At 43.3% G+C, this 6,835-nt stretch overlaps 1 non-coding gene across 1 annotated transcript; it reads left to right on the forward strand.

The window, feature by feature from the left end:
• The first annotated feature begins 776 nt into the window (after positions 1–776).
• Positions 777–858, forward strand: trnas-gcu (transfer RNA serine (anticodon GCU)). The gene has a single exon. It is a non-coding gene; the product is annotated as a tRNA-Ser (tRNA).
• The last annotated feature ends 5,977 nt before the right edge of the window (positions 859–6,835 follow it).

The following is a 6,835-nucleotide window of genomic DNA, read 5'->3' on the forward strand; positions in this document are numbered from 1 at the left end:
GGAAATGCACTTCCGCGTGTGTCACCTGCTGCTCCCAGCATGCGCACTGGCACTGCACTCATTTTCCTTCTGACACTTGCTTACTGTGTTGCTGTGATCATACAGTGACTTGGTGTCGCACGGCCCAGGAAAATGATGCAGATCAAAGTTTTAGCATTGGTAAGTTCAATTATCAATTTAGCCTTATTTAGGATTTTGAAATTGTCTGTTCTGTACACAAGTGCGTGTCAAAAACATCTGAGCGGAAGTTAGGTGTTCCGAATAATGACATTCAACACTATGCACTCTCCTCCAGTCTGGAAAACAATTCCTCACAGGCAATTTAATAGACAATGGACAGCAGGTGCAGGAGTAGGCCATTCTGCCCTTCGAGCCAGCACCACCAATCATTGTGATCATGGCTGAAGATCCTCAAATTGTATCCTGTTCCTGCCTTATGCCGATAACCCTTTATTCCACTATCCTTAAGAGCTTTCTCCAACTCTTTATTGAAAGAACACTTCCTGCTGTCTCGGGTTCTTCATTCCGTTGACTTCAAATCTTCACAGAATTCAACAGACCTTGTTACATAGTCATTTCCTCGTTTTTGTTCAGATCACTGTGTGCATCGTGTGACAGTGGGAGTGCACTTTCCCCACAACCCAGGGGTAAGACCATAGTCTTGCAACCGTACTGTGTTATTTCTCATTTCACCAACACCAGGGAGAAATATCTGCTGCTCTGCATAATTTACGCAATTCAATTATTCATAAGGTAATAGCTTGCTCTGCATCTGTGACGAGGTGGCCGAGAGGTTAAGGCGATGGACTGCTAATCCATTGTGCTCTGCACGCGTGGGTTCGAATCCCACTCTCGTCGCTGAAATCAATGGCATTTACGTGGTGTTGTTCTCAGATGATCACAGCTATTGTGTTGAAGTTGGAGCTCCAATCGTCAGTTCATACGCATCGCTGCTATTACAAAATTTCAAAGAATAGTTTAAGCCTGTTAACTAAAATGGAGGTTGCATTGTGATTTAAAAAAAAGGAGCGTGGTTTTCTTTTTCAAGTCAAGTTGCTGTGAACGTTTTTTTGTATGAAAGACATCCAGGAAAATCAAATAACGAGAGCTACGAAATGCATGTTTATGCAAAGGGACTCTTAATGAATGTTTTGTCAGATGAAATCTGGAGGAGGTTGAGTAGAAGTAATTCATCTTGGTGAAAAGAGCACAGCGAGACAGCACAAAATAATGGAGATATTTCAAAGGGGCAGGGCGTGGGTGAAGGGGCACTGAGAACTGGCTGTAAATGCACAGTGGAGAATTGCCGCTGTGGGTGCCGTGCATGGGCAAGGAGAGACTTACACATTGGTCTCCCCCTCGCCCCTTGCTCTCGCCATTGATGAATGCTGGACATAAGGCTCAGATAAACACAAGATGTGGGAAGCAAGCTCCCTCACGTTATGCACACACTGGATACATCACATTGATCTATGAACAACTGGAGAAATCAGCATGTTACCTATAGGGAGTTAAACTGAACTGTGGACCAATAACTGCAGATTCATGCAACATAAACATGAAAAATAATTTAAAATGTAGGGTGTAGGTTTGCTTGCAGAGCTGTAGGTTTGATATCCAGACGTTTCATTACCTGGCTAGGTAAAATCTTCATCAGTGCCGACCTCCAAGTGAAGCGAAGCTGTTGTCTCCTGCTTTATATTTATATCTTTCTCCTCGATGGGGTTCCTGTGGTTTGTGGTGATGTCATTTCCTTTTCGTTTTCTGTTTGGTTGACAGTTGGTATCACGATCTGTGTGTTTGTTTATGGCATTGTGGTTGGAATGCCAGGCCTCTATGAATTCTCCGGCGTGTCTTTGCTTAGCCTGTCCCAGGATAGATGTGTTTTCGCAATCGAAATGGTGGTATTTTTAATCCGTGTGTAGGGCTACGAGGGAGAGAAGATCGTGTCTTTTTGTGGCAAGCTGGTGTTCGTATATCCTCGTGGCTAACTTTCATCCTGTTGCCTTACGTAGTGTTTGTGGCAGTCCTTGCATGGAATTTTGTAGATGACGTTGGTTTTGTCTATGGGTTGTTCTGGGTCTTTTAAGTTTGTTAGTTTTTGTTTGAGAGTGTACGTGGGTTTGTCTGCTACTAGGATTCCGAGGGGTCTTAGTTGTATGGCTGTCATGTCTGAAACTTCTTTGATGTATGGTAAGGTTGTTATGGTTTCTGGCTGTGTTTGGTCTGCTTGTCGTGGTTTGTTCTTGAGGAATCTGCAAACTGTACTTTTTGAGTATCTGTTCTTCTCGAATACGTTGTACAGGTGGTTCTCCTCTGTTTTCCGAAGTTCGTCTGTGCTGCAGTGTGTGGTGGCTCGTTGGAATAGTGTTCTGACGCAGCTTCATTTGTGTGTGTTGGGTTGGTTGCTGGTGTAGTTAAGTATTTGGTCAGTGTTTGTCGGTTTTCTGTATGCGCAGGTTTGTAGTTCTCCGTTGTCCTTTCTTTCTCCTGTGACATTCAGGAATGTGAGTTTGTTGTCGGTTTCTTCCTCCTTGGTGAACTTTATGCCTGTGAGGGTGTTGTTGATGATGTTAAATGTCTTTACTATCTTGTTTCGTTTTGTGATGACAAAGGTGTCATCTGCGTAGCGGACCTAGATTTTGGTTTGATTGTTGGTCGGGCTGTTTGTTCTAGTCTTTGCATTACCGCTTCTGCTATGAATCCTGATAGCGGAGATCCCATTCGTTGGCCGTTGGTTTGTTTGTAGACTATGTTGTTGAAAGTGAAGTGGGTCGTGAGGCACAGGTCCACTAGCTTCATGATGTTTTCGTTGGTAATGTGATTGATCGTGGTTGGTGTGTGTGATGGTCGCTTCTAAAAGTGTGGTAAGTGTTTCCTTTGCCAGGACGATGTTGACGAAGGTGAACAGTCCTGTTATGTCGAATGAGATCATTGCTTCCTCTTCCTCTACTTTGGTGTTTCTGATGATTTTTGGGAATTCCTGGGTGGAGTGGATGGAGTGCTGTGACTCTTCTATGAGATATTTCAGTCTAGCGTGTAGTTCTTTGTCCAGTCTGTAAGTTGGTGTTCCGGGTAATGAGACTATGGGTCTGAGGGGGCTCCTAGTTTATGGATTTTTGGTAGTCCGGTTCGACTTGGCCAACACATTGATCCTGGAATAGTCAAAGTAAAGACATGCCAGAGAATTCCCAGAGGCCTGGCACTCCAACCACAATGCCATAAACAAACACATAGATCAAAATGCCATCTATCAACTCCGCAGAAAACAAACCGAAAATGACATCACCACCAGGAACCCCATCGAGGAGAAAGATAGAAATAGAAAGCAAGACACAACAGCTTCGCTTCACTTAGAGGTCGCCACTGATTATGTGACCTAGCCAGGTAATGAAACGTCTGGATATCAAACCTACAGCTCAGCGAGCAAACCTACACCCTAAACCTCAACCTGAGCTACAAACCTTCACAAACCTTGTGATTTAAAGTTTGTTTATTCGCATATCATTAATAGACTTTTCGTTATTATACCCATCTGGTCGAAATAAGAAGACACCACATTTCAAGATGGATGACAACGTTACCAATTTTGTTTTGAAATTGAGATCTATTTGATCATTTTACATAGTGAACAAGTTAATTTTAAATAATGCAAACCACATTCTCTCATCTGCAATAAAAGTGTAATTTCAATATAAAAATTGTCCTCACTAAGTCGCAGTTACTCAACATGAAAAATAGGATGCAATTTTTAGTAAGCATAGATCAATTAGCACCATTATCTTCCTTCGGATTGACTGCAGTATGCACATTCTAAGTAAGGTTTAAGAAAGAATAACTTTTTGAAACAATGATTCGGTCGTGACTAAAAATAATATTAGGTTCTCATGATGCGGATATTCCACCTATGGCTCCAGTGGTGGAAATGTTCAGTGGGCAGTATTTCTATAATGGTATAGAAGTATGTGAGCTGCCCGGGATGGGAGCTCCGACTTCATCTGGAGCAGCGTCTTTTGACGTGGACCAGGGAGCATTGTGGCATCAGTCTGGAGTTCCAACCACACCTGCAGCAGCTTCTGTTGACATGGAGCAGCAGGGAGCATTGGCACATTCGAATGCAAGATCCATCCTCATTTGGAGCGGCTTCAGTTACCATGGAGCAGGGAGCTTTGCGAGATCCATCTGGGAGCTACACTCTCACCTGGAGCAGCTTTTTATGACTTGTAGCAGCAGGGAGCATTGGGACATCAGAGTGATAGATCCAACCTCAACTGGACTTCTTCTATTGACATGGAGGAGGGAACATTGGGACATCAGACTGGGAGCTCCAACCTCACAAGGACCAGCGTTTAATGACATGTAGCAGCTGGGAGCATTGGGACATCAGAGTGGTAGGTCTAACCTGAACTGCACCACTTCTACTGACATGGAGCAGGGAGCATTGGGACATCAGACTGGGAGCTCCAACTTCAAGTCGAGCCGCTTCTATTGCATTGGAGCAGCAAGGAGCATTGGAACGTCAGGTTGGGAGCTCCAACATCACCTGGAGCAGCTGGTATTTACATGGAAGAGGAGGGAGGATTGGGACATTAGGCTGGGGGAAAGGATGTTCAACTATTTTAATCTAAAGTAAAATATGTTTCAACAGCTCAGATGTTAATTGATTTATGAAGAATCTTTCCCTGGAAAATAATTAATTATTTAGATAGTAAAGACAAGTCCTGCAAATATTCAACTCAGGAAAACGTATTGTTACAGAGAGAAATGGGAGTGATGTTTCATGTCTTTGTCTTTTCTATTCTGGCCGACTCTGCACTGGATAACATCAGCAGAAGGACGTTTTCACTCATTTCCTGCAAATATGGACAGGTCATTAACGTAATCTAAAGCTGAAAATTAATGGGAATATGCGATGTTATGATTAGGCTGGAGTTTACCTCAAATTATGGTGAAAACGCAGCAAAGTCCGTTGCAATTTCCAAGATCAGCAGGGACCTCATTGATTGGCTGATCAGATTGTCAATGGTCGTTTTTTTGAGGACAATTTGAAGTGAATCAATAATGGTGATTATCTTTGTTTTTTGTTCACCTTGTGACTGCTACTGCTATTGCTCATGTCCTTGTTAACACCACAGCCCTGCAGCATGTAAAGTCTCAGCTGTGCATCTGGCCAGTGGTACAACCATTTGTATAGCTGGCTACGGATCAGGTGGTTGTATGTTCGGCTTTTACTTTGCGCAAGCGCATTATGGAGATTCATCACACATCCAACCTAATCATTTTTGTTATGCTGAGGTGGGTACTATTTGAAACTTTCATCTCCACGAACGAAAATTCTTTCACTGTCTTCGACCAGTTAAACATTGCCAAGAGCTATCCAAGTAAAAATCACACAGCACCAGATTGTATAGAACAGACATATTTGGAAGCACCAGTGTTCCATGCACTGTTTCTTCATCAGGTGTTTGTCAACTGGTGGAATCTAAAATGGCTTTGCGTGATTATTAAATTTATCCACGCCAGTCCAACACCAACACCTCCACGTCATGGGTACCGTCGACACCACGAACGGTCGGTTAAAGTCCGGATGAACTTCCAAAAGATCGCGCATATTGACGTACACACCAAGTTTCTGCAGAAAAACACCCACCTGATGAAGGAGCGGCTCTCCGAAAGCTAGTGCTTCCAAATCAACCTGCTGGACTCTGCCCTGATATTATGTAATTTTTAACTCTGTCTACTCAACTCAAACACTGATACTTCCATATCACAGACAACATCAGTCATGTCCCAGCGCTGTCAGAGAAGGCAATCCTGAAAGAGCCCCACACATTGCTCATGGGTACATTTCGTTTTCAGAAACCAACGCACTCAATCGCTGCAGCTCCTATGTATGAAAATACAGAAAAGAAATAGCTGAGACTCAGTTTTAACAATATTTTGAAACTCTTTGGGAAGTGGAATCAGAGGAGAATGAAGGATTAACTGTCTGACTGTGCAGAGAGTGGGAAGGCACTTTTCCTTTCTTTGATGAGCTGGGGTATTGACTGATCTAAGGCATTAAACAAATTCCTGGTAGAGCTGCTCTCGCTGCATCAGGAACAAGAAGTTCTGATTTCCTGAACGGTAATAAAACCCAGGCCACTCAGTTAAAGCGCTCAATACTAACCACGAGATCACCAGGGATGAGGGCAGAAGCAGTTGCACCGTTTCTTCATAACAGTTTTTGGAATTATATCACTGCATATATGTTTCCCCTCAAAAATGATTGAATTATCGAGTGTTTACAGCACAGAAATGGGTCCCATCATCTCATTTCCCAGCAGTTGGTCTGTAACCCTGTGAACTCTAACGTTTCACCTGAATGCTAATTTCTCTGGAACATTTTAATCTCGTAAAACACAATAAATGGGATTAAAGTTTGAGATGGGAACTGAACCCCATTTTTACCCATAGACTGAAGCACGCAGGCACATTTCCCTAAGTGTGACACAGGCCTCGGGAGAAAACAAGCAGAAAGTCAGATTTCACCGACTGGTCTGATGTTGTCCCATTTCAGAGTTCAAAACCAAAGTCTGGTTCCAGCAAAGAAAGGAAGCATTCAGCCCCTCCTGTCCCAGTGTTCCTTGCCCATTGTTTCCCCATTACTCTGTGGTTTATACTAAATCACCTCGTTCTTGCTGCCAAACTTGATCACTGCTCACGCCCACTATTTCCTGTCCTGCCGAACGGTTTGCCTCAAGTTCTTGCAATGAAAAACAGGAATGACCTACTTCAAGCACTTTTCTCGTTTACAAGGACAGTGTTATCGCCACTGAGCAAGCACATTGCCAGC

Source organism: Chiloscyllium punctatum, chromosome 18 (assembly GCF_047496795.1).
Source record: "Chiloscyllium punctatum isolate Juve2018m chromosome 18, sChiPun1.3, whole genome shotgun sequence".
NCBI lineage: Eukaryota > Metazoa > Chordata > Chondrichthyes > Orectolobiformes > Hemiscylliidae > Chiloscyllium > Chiloscyllium punctatum.